Source organism: Cupressus sempervirens, chromosome 10 (assembly GCF_028749045.1).
Source record: "Cupressus sempervirens isolate cs-2001-9-10 chromosome 10, ASM2874904v1, whole genome shotgun sequence".
In the NCBI taxonomy this organism is placed as follows: domain Eukaryota; kingdom Viridiplantae; phylum Streptophyta; class Pinopsida; order Cupressales; family Cupressaceae; genus Cupressus; species Cupressus sempervirens.
The window spans coordinates 158,960,964-158,976,200 of NC_143127.1; positions in this window are offsets into that span (position 1 = coordinate 158,960,964).

The window sequence follows — 15,237 nt, forward strand, 5'->3', positions numbered from 1 at the left end:
AACATATGCCCAATAATGTCATATACGTGTAAAATGTACATCATTAGATATATACTCTTTCCAACTAGGGGAACAAAATAAATCCCTAATTGTCTTTAATTGCCAACAAGTGGGAGATGACCAGTATATATAACGAGGTCTTCCTAACATGCTCACTAGTCCATTAGTCTAGAATCTTCTGTAACTCGACATGTTACAATCAAAATTATATATGGATAAATAACTATTTTATATTAAAAATATATATATTTACACATAAAACTTAATATTTTCTTACAGCTAGCTAATAATTCCTCTGTATATACACCTCAGGGATAAACTGATGGTTAGGAATAATAAGACCCTACAAAAACCATCAAAGTTACCACTCAATTGTGCTATGAATTTTATATTGAATTTTAGTACTAATGAAATTTTAATGTAAACTCTTTCATACCTTAGTCATTGGCTTAGAACTAGTGAGTGCAATAAGGACTCATTGATCAATACAACGATGAAGATGTAAAGGTATCTCTGATGTCAATAGCTAAAAATGATAATACATGAGACTCAAATGCAGTTATGAAGAATACACATTTTCTTTTGTCTCCATATCAAATAAAATATTTTGGTACCTCTGTGAATGTAGTATGACATCCTTCATTTTATAGTGTTGATCCCAAAGCTACAACACTTATTATTTATTACACATGTATGTAAATCTGCTAAGCATCAAATTCAACACCTTTGTCTACAAAATAATGTACTATATGTTAGAGTAATAAATTCATTTCCTTAGTAATTAAATTATATTGATATAATTACTAAGTTACTTATTATATTGATATAGTTTACTTATAATTCCTTTCGATTTACAACTAATTGAAATCATTTCCCCAATTTTCCATCTAGTCACTAGAAAATTGGATTTGTTGTCTCTTTCTCTTAAAGAAACGGATCTACTAGTTCCTTTGGTCTAGAAGCCTTCGATTGAGATTGGGGTTTTGAAAGGTTCAAGGGTTGAGGAACTTTTTATAGAATATCTTGAAGAAGGAGAGGTCATGTATAATGGTTTTGAGGAAGGCTAGAGTTCCATCCAGATGGTGTTGCAAAATGGCCAAGCGGAGGAGGAGGTAGAAGAATAAATAGAATAAATGCATGAGAAGGAGGGTCATGGGGGCAATGGATTCAAACCCACAACCAAGCTTTTATACCATTATACAAATTACAAATTATAAGACTATGCCTTTCATGATAGTTGCATTTTCATATTGGCAAATGAAGAATGACTTTTGGAACAAACATAATAAATACTTCCAAATACAAATGAAGCTAATGTATTATATTATAAGCTCGAATGGTAAAGACCAAGCCCAAACATTTATTAAGGTGTAGCATTTATAATTGTCAGGTTCATGTGAAGAAGTCATCGTTCATATTCTCATTGTTGTGTAATTTGATGATAAGAAGAGTACAATGATATAGAGGTTGATAGTGACTTAAAAATTTACAAAATGCAATCAATAAGAATTTTACATTGAGGGGGGAGTAATAATCAATGTTTCATTCTCATTGTTTGACAAACTCTTATATAAAGAGGGAGTAGACAGCTGATATGGTTTAGTCTTCTTCCGAGAATCTTAGTCATATTGTTTCAGAAGGATTCATGATACAACTACTATACTTAGCGTGACCAATTGATGCTAAAAACCTTAGTATTGATGCTACAAAGCTTAGTATTGACATAATTTAACCTCTGCAATTCCAGGCATAAGATGATTAGCATACAATGGTACTTGAACAAAGAACACTAATAAATATTGAGGATGTGAATTGATAATACCATTTCGCAGATGATTTTGGCATCTCACCCTTTATCACTTGTGCGTCAACTTTATTAGCCCTCTTCTTTGGTGACCTACAAATGAAGAATTAGCACAGTAACAAATCTAAGATAAGATTAAAAAAATGGGTCCTATTAAAGAATCTAATATAAATTCAAATAATGTATTTATATTCTAAACAAATCAAAACTAAATCTCATCACTTACACATCATAACAATACGGTCCACCTTAGTCATGTGATAGTCTTGGGGAAGAGGTTGTAACATTGTATTTGGATCCAATTGATCACTTTTTCTCTCTCTCCCAATTCAATCTAATGAGCCAACTGGATCTGCTCAACATTTTAATGTCTCAAGTATTGCCTCATGGTCTAACTCACGAACTTTCCAAAGAATCTTATTGTGTGGTTTTCCACCATATTTTATCAAGTGGACATTTGATGCGACAAAAAGGTTTGAATAATGAAGAATCTTCCTTTCTGTTTGCCAATCCTTGAATAACCACAAGTTAGGATTCTTCATAGGATATCATCTAAGCCATGTGCTTGTTACAACCACCGCACCGACATGGTACTCTAAACCTTCACCATCTATAACCGAGTGATCCAATTTTTGTTTGGCTTCAACACAACGACACAAATAATAATCTGTCCCTTCTTCATTGTCTTCAGGTGCAATAACAACAAAAACATGGCCTACAGTGACAAATGTACAAAATGAGGTCATTAATTCAAAAAATACTTGGGTAAAAGTTATAAAGTTACATATTGAAATTACAAAGATATATATATAGATATATATATTACTAGGTTGCACTAAATTTGACAAGCGGTCAAAGTCAATAGATGAATCCATCTCTACCATTTCCAGTGCTTGTGGGAGACGATAGGTGTCAATTGGGTCCAAAACGTATATCCCATTTTTCCACCCATTCAGTTGACTCACAATCATCCCAATTTTCCTCTGCACATGATGGACAATAGCATGCCATTTTTCGTGTGTGGATACTCCATGAACCTGCATCAGAGCTTCTAAAAGAGTGTAACTCACTAGATCCTATTAGTGTGCAACAATCTTGATATGGTGCAATGTTAGTATTATCTATCAACCAAAAAAATCTATGAACTGTAGACTCACCTTCCTTACCTGGACCCATTGTAGTGTTACACTATTGGACGATGGATTTTGCATCTATCAATATTGCCCCATCTTTGTACTTTAGTTCTTCACGAGCCAAGGCTCTTTTAATGCATGCGCCTACACCATCGTGCTCTCCCTTACCATGACCAGCCTCTGTGAAATTCCACATATATTGAATTCTACACAACCTGTGCATTCTACTCAACCAATAGAACATCTGTGCATTCTTGAATTGAGATGCACAATTGTCTAACCAAATAATGTATTGACGATATGATATGCCCTTGTTAGCCAATCTCCATAAAATAGTTGAAAACAACCATGTACAAACTCCGTAGAATGTGATCGATCATCGCTGATGTAAAAATGGTACTCCCTCAAAATCTTCCTGTCATCCTCTATACTTGTAGGTGAATGCATGAATGTTATGTGAACAAATATAGAAACATGTTGAGATGTATAATACTTTGCTTGCACCTCATTTTGTGGTTGTAGTGTGTAGTTCTCTGCAAAATTTACAACCGAAACAATGGTATCTAATGGAAATGTATCCTTGCACAAATTGAATTGCAAATCCAACCATCAAGCTCTATGGGTATGCCTTGCATACTCGTACATAATCTTTTCATGAAAAATCTTCATCAACTCATACACTGGAATCTTTTCAATAACTAGATCACATCTTTTACCATGTTTCCCATCTTTTAGAGCATATGTCACTATCTTGAATTTTCCGTAATCTACTATTTCATTTCCAATTGCACGTGTACTATCCATATGTTGACAAGTTGATAAAAGTTGCAAAGAACCACAAAATAAGCAGGTACCATCCAAGCATGATGTCTTGTAAAATTGTTGGCCGTCCCCTATTTCACATAAAATGTTGGATATGAATTCCCTTGAAGATCTTCCTGGCTCTTTTATGTCACAATCTTGCAAAACAAACTGAGAATGCAAAACTACGCATATGTGCCTAAAAACCTCAAAATGGTTAGAAAATTCAATATGTATCCTACAACAACAAGTTGTGCGTGTGTGATTTATTTTCACATAAAAAGGTTTACCCATCTCAAAAAATCTTTGACTTATTCGAATTTGAGGATACATACCAATAAATTTTGCAAAAAATTATGTCTGAGTTGAGTCCAAAAAATGTTTCGCATGTGGCTCGCGATTTCGGCTACCAATCCTCCTTCTTACAACATTTCTTTGATTAGGAGAAACATGTGTGTTATTTTTCCAAAAATCTTTGATCAATGATTTCAAGGCTTCACTAATTTCTTTATCCTTTCATGGTAGTCTACCACTAAATGTCCATAACTCTTTTTTTGTTGGATCTTCTAATCTCTCACGCCTTAGCATGGCTCTCCTTAAGGTACCTCTACCAAGTTTTAATGTTTTGCTTGTCTTTATGATGAGTCGAGCTTTCTTCATTTGGCTACTTATTATTGTCGATGTGAGTACTCGTCTTGTGATATTACTATCTTTGGTGCGTGATTTAGAACCCACTTTGTCATAAGCACTCATTAGATTCTTTACAATATTTCTTTCATTTGAATCATCCATTGTTCTTAGCCCAAAAATCTTCATGATAGGCCTAAATTTCAAATTTCTCATCATTTCAACAAATAATTGGCATTGACTTGTAATATTTAATTCTTCAAAAAATAATCTCCACATATGATTAACTTTTTTTTGAAAAGTACGCTTGCTAATCTTGTCAGGCATTGATTTCAAAATATTAGTATCAATATCAATCAAATATTTTGGTTTTTTAAAATGAATTCTAGAAGGGGTTCTAATCTCTTCAATTCTCTCAACATTTTGAACATCAATATAAGGTTGAGTGTATTGCGTACCTTGAACTGAAGATGATGTGCCTTGGCAATAAGATGTAAAAGATGGAATATCACCTACTTGATGTGTTGATGTTGTGCTTTCAACATGACATGATGGAGTGTGTATATCGTCGGATCTATAAATTAGTGTCTCTTCAACATGAGAGGATGATATGAATTCAACATTGGAAGATGGTGTAGTGGATGATATGACTCCAACATTCGAAGATGGTGTAGCGGACGATATGACTCCAACATTGGAGGATGGTGTAGCTTCACAATTCAATTGTCTTCTTGAGCGTAACAATCTCATTCATTCTCTTTGTCTTTCTAATTCTTCCTCCTTGTTTCTTTGTACTAGTGGTTCTTGATCCTCTTCGAAAGTTAATTCTTCATCATTGCTTTGCAATTTTCTTTATTCACGTAGTAATTTCATTTTATCTCTTTTAATTGTCAAATCTCTCTCCCTATCTGCATTTGTTTGAATCTTTGGTTTCTTCCTTGGCATGATGATGATTTCTACATGTCAAATTATTCAAACATCCGAATTACTTAAAATGTGTAAATTACAAATTATTCAATTACATATAAAAATTATAATTATTTGAATGAATACACAATATATATCAAATGACTTGTCAAATTTCTAACCATTTCAAAATAAAATTTCATTCAAACATACAATTTTTAATGAATTCACTATATATTACATAACATATCAAATTATAATCAAATTTGTATCTATATATCGACAAACAATATTTAAAATGGATTGCACTAACCTTTTCTATTAAAAGAATATTCAAAAATTCTTCAAATCACGTATCCAATGATTGAATTTGGTGTTTGCTAGCTTCCAAAAGTGTTGAAATAGTGTTTGCTAGATGTTGAAACCCGTGTTTTTTGTCGGAATAACAGAGAGCATAACAGACCAAAAGTAAAAAATGGATGAAATGGGCCCCAAAGTTGGTTTTTGACCATTTTTTGGTGATTTGAGATAGTGCATACGCACTATAAAGCACATACGCACTATAGTGCGTGCACACTATCTCAAAACACATCACTCCCCATCCTCCCTACTCTCTCTCCCATCCCCTCCCTCTCTCTCTTCCTACTCTCTCCCATCCCTTACTCTCTCTCACCCTCCCTCTCCCACCACCTACTCTCTCTACCTCTCTCACCCCCTCTCCTCTCCCATCCTCGACTCTTTAGATCTCTCACACACACTCTTATCCCCCCTATCTCTCTCCCTCTCCCTCTCCTACCACCTAATTTCTCTCCCCCATCCCCTACTATCTCTTCTCTCTCCCATCCCCTACTTTGTCTCTCTTACACACATTCCCATTCCCCCTCTCTCTCCCTCTCCCGCTGCCTACTTTCTCTCCCCCATTGTTGTACTCTCTCTACCACCCCCTACTCTCTCTCACCCTCACACTACTACTACCTACTATCTCTCTCTCAAGTTCTCTCTCTCCCTCTCTACTCTCTCTCCCCCATCTTGTACAAGCTCTCTCTGCCTCTCCCACTCTCTCTCCCATCACCTACTTTCTCTCCCCCATCCCCTGCTCTCTCTCTCTCTCGTCTCCCATCCCCTACTCTCTCACACTCTCACACTCTCCCCCATCCCCTACTCTCTCTCTTCTCTCCCATCCCCTACTCTCTCACACTCTCACTATCTCCCATCCCCTACTCTATCTCTCTTACACATACACCCCCATCCCCCCTCTCTCTTTCCCTCTCCCACTGCCTACTTTCTCTCCCCCATCGTCGTACTCTCTCTCTCTGCCACCCCCTACTCTCACACTCTCACACTCTGTCCCATCCCTTGCTCTATCTCTCTTACACACACACTCCCATCCCCCCTCTCTCTTTTTTCCTCTCCCACCACCTACTTTCTCTCCCCTGTCGTCATACTCTCTCTCTACCACCCCCTACTTTCTCAAAACACATCACTCCCCATCCTCCCTACTCTCTATCCTCCCTACTCTCTCTCCCATCCCCTCCATCTCTCTCTTCCTACTCTCTCCCATCCTTTACTCTCTCTCACTCTCCCTCTCCCACCACCTACTCTCTCTACCTCTCTCACCCCCACTCCTCTCCCATCCTCGGCTCTTTAGATCTCTCACACACACTCTTATCCCCCCTATCTCTCTCCCTCTCCTACCACCTAATTTCTCTCCCCCATCCCCTACTCTCTCTCTTCTCTTCCATCCCCTAATTTGTCACTCGTACACACATTCCCATTCCCCCTCTCTCTCCCTCTCCCACTGCCTACTTTCTCTCCCCCATCATCGTACTCTCTCTACCACCCCCTACTCTCTCTCACACTCACACTACTACTACCTACTATCTCTCTCTCTCTCTCAAGTTCTCTCTCTCCCTCTCTACTCTCTCTCTCTCTCTCTCCCATCTTGTACAAGCTCTCTCAGCCTCTCCCGCTGTCTCTCCCACTACCTACTTTCTCTCCCCCATCCCTTGCTCTCTCTCTTGTCTCCCATCCCCTACACTCTCACACTCTCACACTCTCTCCCATCCCCTACTCTCTCTCTCCTCTCCCATCCCCTACTCTCTCACACTCTCACTCTCTCGCATCCCCTACTCTATCTCTCTTACACATACACCCCCATCCCCACTCTGTCTTTCCCTCTCCCACTGCCTACTTTCTCTCCCCCATCGTCGTACTCTCTCTCTCATCCACCCCCTACTCTCACACTCTCACACTCTCTCCCATCCCCTGCTCTATCTCTCTTACACACACACACACTCCCATCCCCCCTCTCTCTTTTCCTCTCCCATCACCTACTTTCTCTCCCCCATCGTCATACTCTCTCTCTGCCACCCCCTACTTTCACACTTTCACACTCTCTCCCATCCCCTACTCTCTCACTTTCATAGATACACACACTCTTATCCCCCCACTCTTCTTCTTCTCTCTCATCCCCTACTCTCTACATCTGTCACACACACTCCCATCCCCCAATTTCTTTCCCTCTCCCTCTCCCTCTCCCACTCCCTCTCCTACTGCCTACTATCTATCTCTCTCAAGTTCTCTCTCTCTCTCTCTCTCTCTCTCTCTCTCTCTCTCACACACACACACACACACACACACACTCTCTCTCTCTCTCTCTCTCTCTCTCTCTCTCTCTCTCTCTCTCTCTCTCTCTCCCCCATCCCCTACTACTTTCTCTCAAAATCTCACACTCTCTCCCATCCTTTAATCTATCTCTCTTATAAATAAATACACATTCCCATTCCCCCCTCTCTGTCTCTCTCGCAGTCCTTGTCCCACTACCTACTCTCTCCCATCCCCTACTCTATCTCTCTTAAATGCTTCCATTCTACCTCTCTCTCCCTCCCACTCCCTCTCCCACCGCCTACTATCTCTCTCTCTCTCTCTCTCTCTCTCTCTCTCTCTCTCTCTCTCTCTCTCTCCCCCATCCCTCTACCATTGCCTACTCTCTCTATCTCTCTCTCTCCCCTCTCTCATTCTTGACTCTCTCTCTTTGACACACACACACACCCATCCCCCCTCTCTCCTCTTCCATCCCCTACTTTTTCTCTCACTTGATCTCCCTCTCCCACTCCTTCTCCCATTGCCTACTCTCTCTCTCACTCTCACTCTTACTCTCTCCCTCTCCACTCTCTCTCTCTCTCTGCTACCCTCTAGTCTCTTAAATTTTCACACTCTCTCCTATCCCCTACTCTCTCTCTCTCTCTCTCTCTCTCTCTCTCTCTCTTACACACATTTCTATTCCTCCCCATCTCCCCCTCTCCCACTCCCTCTCCCATCGCCTACTCTCTCTTGAGCTACTTTGTCTTCCCCCTCTCCCATTCCATACTCTCTCTCTTTCACACACATGCACTCCCATCCTCCTCTCTCTCAAGTTCTTCCTCTCCCACTCTGTCTCCCATCACCTACTCTCTCTCTCCTCCATCCCCTACTCTTAATCTCTCTCCCAACCTGTACTCTCTCTCACACTTCCTCTCTCTCCCATCCCCTACTTTAAATCTCTTTACCCCATCCCGCACTCTCTCTTTTCCACCCATACTCTCTCTCTCACACTTCCTCTCTTTGCCACCCCTACTCTCTCTCTCTCATCCTATACTCTCTTTGCCAACCCTACTCTTTCTCACTTTCTCTCTCCCATCCTGTACTCTCTCCCCTCTCCTATTCCCTACTTTCTCTCTATCTCTTTCATGCACACACATAGCCATTCCCCTATCCCCCCCCACCTAGTTCTCTTTTGCAACTTACATCTTAATAGTGCGTGCGCATTATAGTGCTTGCACACTATAGTGCTTGTGCCCTATAGCGTGCATGTGCTATTTAGAACTAAGGTTTAAATAGCGCGTGTGTGCTATAGGGTGTACACGCTATTTAAAACTTAATCAAACTCAAGCCTAAGGCTTGGTTTTGCCTTGGAGATCCAACCCAAAGGTTTGGATTTGATGAACAGGCTTGAGACGTGTTTTCCAGCAAACAGACAAAAAATGATTATTTTTTCTTCTGTGCTCCCCTTCAAGATTTCTCGTGGTTGGGTATCGATAAGATCAGGTTACATAGCATTATAGGTCTCTGTGTTAGCTATCTAACCATATAATTTATTTTTAATTTGAACTATTTCAAGCCTTTCATCTATAATTTCTTTTGAATGTATGTTCATTTTTTGTCAAAAACCACCACGTACTAATTGGGCTATAGATTTTAGCTCGTTCATCGAATTTTGTAACAACTTAGTTTTTTAGAAACTAGACTCCATTCTACACACTTTGAAAAAAAAAAGTTTTGATTTTAGATTAGTTTTCAATTATTTCTAGGGGGACCACATAGATATTTCACATTTTTGGGATGTGTCTAGTTAAAAAATTCGTTAATAAAAAAAATAGACATTATAAAATTACTCGAAAAATCTGGGATAAACTACATAGTGTTAAGTAACTTTTGACCAGAGCGATTAAAAATTTTCAAAAAAAAAGTTAAAATTTTAGGGGGGCCACACTTTGTATTGTGCTATGTTTTTTTGGAATAAACAGTACCACTTTTTGTGGCCCCCTTTTTTGAGGACCTAAAACTAAACCATTTTGAAAAAAAATTAGTAGTTTAGATTCTAGATTCAAAGGACTACGACTTTTTTTTTTGTCATATCTAAAAATTTTGAGTGTAACTATCTTCAAATTCTTGTTGAAGTTCAAAATTTGCAGATTTCAAGAAAAAGGTGTCCACTTATATCCCCCTTTTGGCACCAAAACTTTGTGCACTTACCCTTTCGTCATCCACTTTTGCATATGTGTCACACATGAATTTTTCTGCATCTTTTATCTGCATTATTTCCATTTCCTCAACATAGTCAATTGACAATATTGCATTCTCCACAACTTTAATTATATTTGTGTGCAACTCTTTAATTATTTGTCGGCATTTATCAAACTTTGTGTCCAAGAAATTATTTAACACCACTGAAGTAGTTAGGCTAGTATCAATAATGTTTCATTTTCCATTCAAGGCATCCATAACTCAAATATTAACCTGCAAATTTATAAACAAACATCAACATATAGAAATAATTAGAATAAAAAAGTATTATAAATTAACATAAATTCTTTCAAATGAATAATGTTCAAAACAAGATAAATAAAACTCAAAACTATTTTGAATGAAACATTTAGATTGTAATGTTTGAAATATGGTGGCATTGCCTTCCAATTTTCAAACATTACAAACATAAACATTATATACATATTTTTTTAGTAAAAAATTCTTAAATAATATATATAATCTAGTTTAATAATGACAAAATAAAAAGTAAATATATGATTTATCTATTTTAAATATAAATTATTAACTTTAATAAAATATAAATTTAATTGATATGGTGACATTGCCATCCACATTAATTATATCATTTAATTATGAAACATGAAAATATAAATTTTTCAAAACATGCAAATGTAAAACTACTAGGAAAGATACAACTCTAAAACATGCAAACCAAAACCATTTCGAAATATGTAAATCCAAAACTAATATCAAACATGAAAATCTAAAACTAATTTGAAACATGTACATTAAACATATGCAAATGAAAAGTATTATAAAATATATAAATCAAATAGATTTTGAATGCAATTCTAAATCTAAATCAAACATGCAAGGCTAAACTATTATATGCAAATCTAAACAATATTGAATGCAATTCTAAATCTAAATGAAACGAATTGAAATTGAAATCTAAATCAAAGTAGAATACTACAACTAATTTTAAAAATAAACGTACGTCTAAATCTAAAACTAAATGCAAAACTAAATTAAAAATTAAAAAAATATAAGTAGAAATCTCACGTGCAAAAAATGTTCTTCCAAAACTTCAATCAACTCCTCTTCAAAAACTTCAATCTACTTCTCCAATAATCTCCACCTTTTCCTCCCTCCAAACACAAAACGAAAGTGAAGTGATGAGCCTTTTTTATAACTTGTGAGAGACTCCTCATATCCCCCAATGGATGTCTCTTCACATTCCACAAATTTGTTTAAAATTCCATCACTCTCCAAAAAATAAATAAAAAGATGTGCATGCAAAAAATAATTAAAAAAATATATTTAATATTTAAATTTTAAATAAAATTATTTAAGCCCTATTTTTTTGGCCCCTATTTTTTAGGGCCTAATATTTTAGCCTCCATTTGGCTTCCTATTATTTTGGCCAGCTATTATTTCAAGAATGCTTTGTAACCGCTCCATTTTCTTTCTTAAATTGATTCCTAAATATAAATTTTGTTTGTAACTCCCATCAAATTTATTTTTTATTTCTATTTGTTAATAATTATGATTGCCAAATGGCATTACACATTTTAAATTTGTTTCTTAACATATTTGTGAATGCCAAATGGCATTTTCTATTTTAAATTAATTTTTAAAACTAAATTTCATTTGTAACTCCCATCAAATTTATTTTCCATTTCTATTTGTTAATAATTATGATTGCCAAATGACATTCCATATTTTAATTTGGTTTTCTTTTTGTGAATGCCAAATGATATTTGTTATTTAAATTTATTTTTAAAAGTGAATTTCATTTGTAACTCTCACCAAATCTTCTTTCCTTACACAGATTATTCCTTAGAATATTCTTGTGCTAGGAATTGTTGCTCCCATTGTATATGCCTCTCAACATAATTATTTAAATGCATGCAAAAATTAGATTTATTTTCTTTATTTTGTGTTTTATATATATCTATTTAGCTTGATTGCTACAATTTATATAATTTATGTATCAAATAGGGAGCCACATTAATTTTTCTTCTTGTAAGTATTTTAATATTTGCTTGCACAAATCTTCAAAATGAGTATTAATGGCATATTATTTAAATAAGAAAAATTGACATTTGTAAAGGTTTGATAATTGTAAAGATTTGGACTAGAAGTTGGGCATTAGTATCAAACATGTGGTTTATGTAAACTTAATACTATATTTAAATATAAGGGTTGGTTATCAAGATCACAAAGTGTGATTGAAAACGTTGACGAAAAAATTATATAAAAATATAAATATAAGATCAAGTGCAATTTATTTGATTGTGTAATTATTATCAATAAATAAGATTCACTTATATGCAATATAGACATAGATTTTGTCCACTATTTTTTATGTTTTTAAAATAAGATGAAAAACAAGTGTACATATTTACAATATTAATAATACAAATTAGAATACATTATAATTTTATTTCTTTTCAAAATAATTTGAATTTTTAAAATTTTTTCAAATAGTAAGGAAATTATGTTCAATTATATGACACTCCCTTCACAATCATTAGTTCATACTTGTTAAACAACCAAGATTAAAAGGTTTCTTACATAAAACAAGAGCTCTTTGGGAGCTCCTTTTGGATGAATGAAGAATATAAGAATGAAGAAACAAATTGAGAAAATTTGATGAGGATGAATGATAACTAATCAATATATTGAAATTAATAATTGAATTCCTTATAGCAATTTTTAAAAAAATAATACAATGTTTAATTATAATTATAATTTCCATTCACTTATAAAGTATATTTTACTTTAACTAATTTCTATTACTAATTTATTTAGATTTACTAATCTCATCATTTTTTTAATCATTATTATCACTTATATTATGTTTTGATTATTAAATCAGAACAAATTTATTCATATAAATTGCAAGTTTTTTATAAATTATATCACATAAAATTAATTAAAACTTTAATTATTTAAAATGTTTAATATTTCTATACAACACACTCCAAACTAACTTTATATTAAATAAAAATTATATTGAAATTTTTTTAATTTTTTTAAAAAAAATGTTTTTTCTTACTCGTAGTGATGCTAAAATAAATAATTTAATAATAATAAGATAGATGTTACAAAAAAATAAATTGAAATAAGTATATTGAAAGATTATCTAAATATCTTATACTTGAAAGTAAATTAATAATATTTTATTTTTAAAAAATAAACTTGTCCAACATCGGAAGAGTACAATTGGATTCTATTAAATTTTTAGAGATCAATGTTACATGAAAAAAATTATTTAAAAAAAAGCAATTATTGAGCAATTTTTGATTGAAGGGCCTCAAACATTGCTATGCCTTTTATTAATATTTCAGCCTAAAATAATATACACCCAATGGTAAGCACATGGTTGGCAGAGAGAAGGATCAGAAACTTTAGAAATCTCTGGAGAGAACAGACCAAACAACCGATGTGTTGGTAAACAGATTTGTCACTTTGATAGTTACATCTAAAACTAACCCTATTCGCCATGTGAATAGTGACAATTGTGCCAATAGTTGGAGAGATTGAAACCAATCATTACCGAATTACAATCTTCCTCTGTGTTTGAGAGGCGCAACTCCCTCATACGATGGGTGTATTTGATTTTTCAATAAAATGTATTCAAACTTAAAGGTTAAAGAGAAAGCTACTGATGATGAATGCACCAAATGACTTCATAGCTTTCTTGAATAACTTGAACCGCTAATAAGAACAATCAAGAACTATGCTTGAATGCTAGTATTAGCTTAGTGATGATTTGATCATTCACTAACATCTCCACTATAACACGAAAATATTAATTACAATCAGAATCAACACCCAAATAGTTTAGACTTTGAAGAAAAGAGAATACAAAATGCATGTTCCTTTATTTCCTTGCACCAAGAACATAAGAAGAAATTGATTACAAAGACAACCTCTCTACATACTTTCCAAAAATTGTCTTATCATCAAAAAATAAGTGTTCCCTTATTCCAAATTCCAAAAAGTCCCCCTTTACATGTATTATTCTTGAATTTATAATCCATTCTAGCATAACTAACTTTTTGGGTTCACAACTACCTAAAAAGTTAGGATTTGGACATTGGGAATGCATTTCACAACCAATTCCAACCTTTTACGAAGTCGAACACAACATCCTAACTTTGGTTATAATAGGTGACACATGTCACTTTCCACCATTGCATAGACGTTCTTCAACAATTTTGGATTCCTTTGACAATTTGTGATCTTACCAATTCCACTAACCTATGCCTTTATCACTTCCATATATATTCCTTGTTGTGAACCATCAATTTGTGCATATTAGATTAAACTATACACCTATGTGTTCCATTCACAAGAGGTTCTTAAAACTTTATCAATACCATTAGGCTCCATCCATATTCTTTGTGTCTTTGATCAAATGTTTTGAAAACTATACACACTTTACACATAGCAGAGGCATTGTGCCAAACATGTCATTGTCATTGTTTGTGCATCGAGGTTTGAATATGGGTATTGCGTCAAATAGCTTGCTACATTTCCTTTCTCAATGCTTATCCTCTTATCACTATAGTTCCTTAAATAGATTAGAGATGTCCCCATTCATGGCATGAACATATGATCAATTACTCAATATTTACTTTCAAGTCTCTTATATTTGAGTTCAATACTATGTTCCATATTGAGTTGTGTGGATTTTGTGGAATGGTTTACAAGTTTGTTGGCTTTCCGATACTCATGCTTCGGTTGTGTTGCACTCCTTTCATGAAATGATATTTTATTCATCCATTGTAACTAAGGTATTTGGTCAATACCTTCATGTGCCTCTTCACTGTTGGAAAGTATTTTATTTACCAGTGAATGATTTGGCATAGGTTCTACATTGTACACCCATGTCCATTTGAATGACACTACAATATCACCTTTGTACATTTAGTTAAATAGTTAACGTGCATTGGTTAATGTTCAAGCTGAGAATAGAAAACTCAGATCAAACAGCTCCTATGAAGGCCATGGATGGGTGAGGGGTAGTAAACATTTGGTCAAGCAGATCACATGGTACTTGTCATCACCTTCTCCAAACTTTGCATGTCACAATCTTCACCTTCAAATTACCTTCCTAACATTCAGATGATTTTTGGTTTCTTTGTG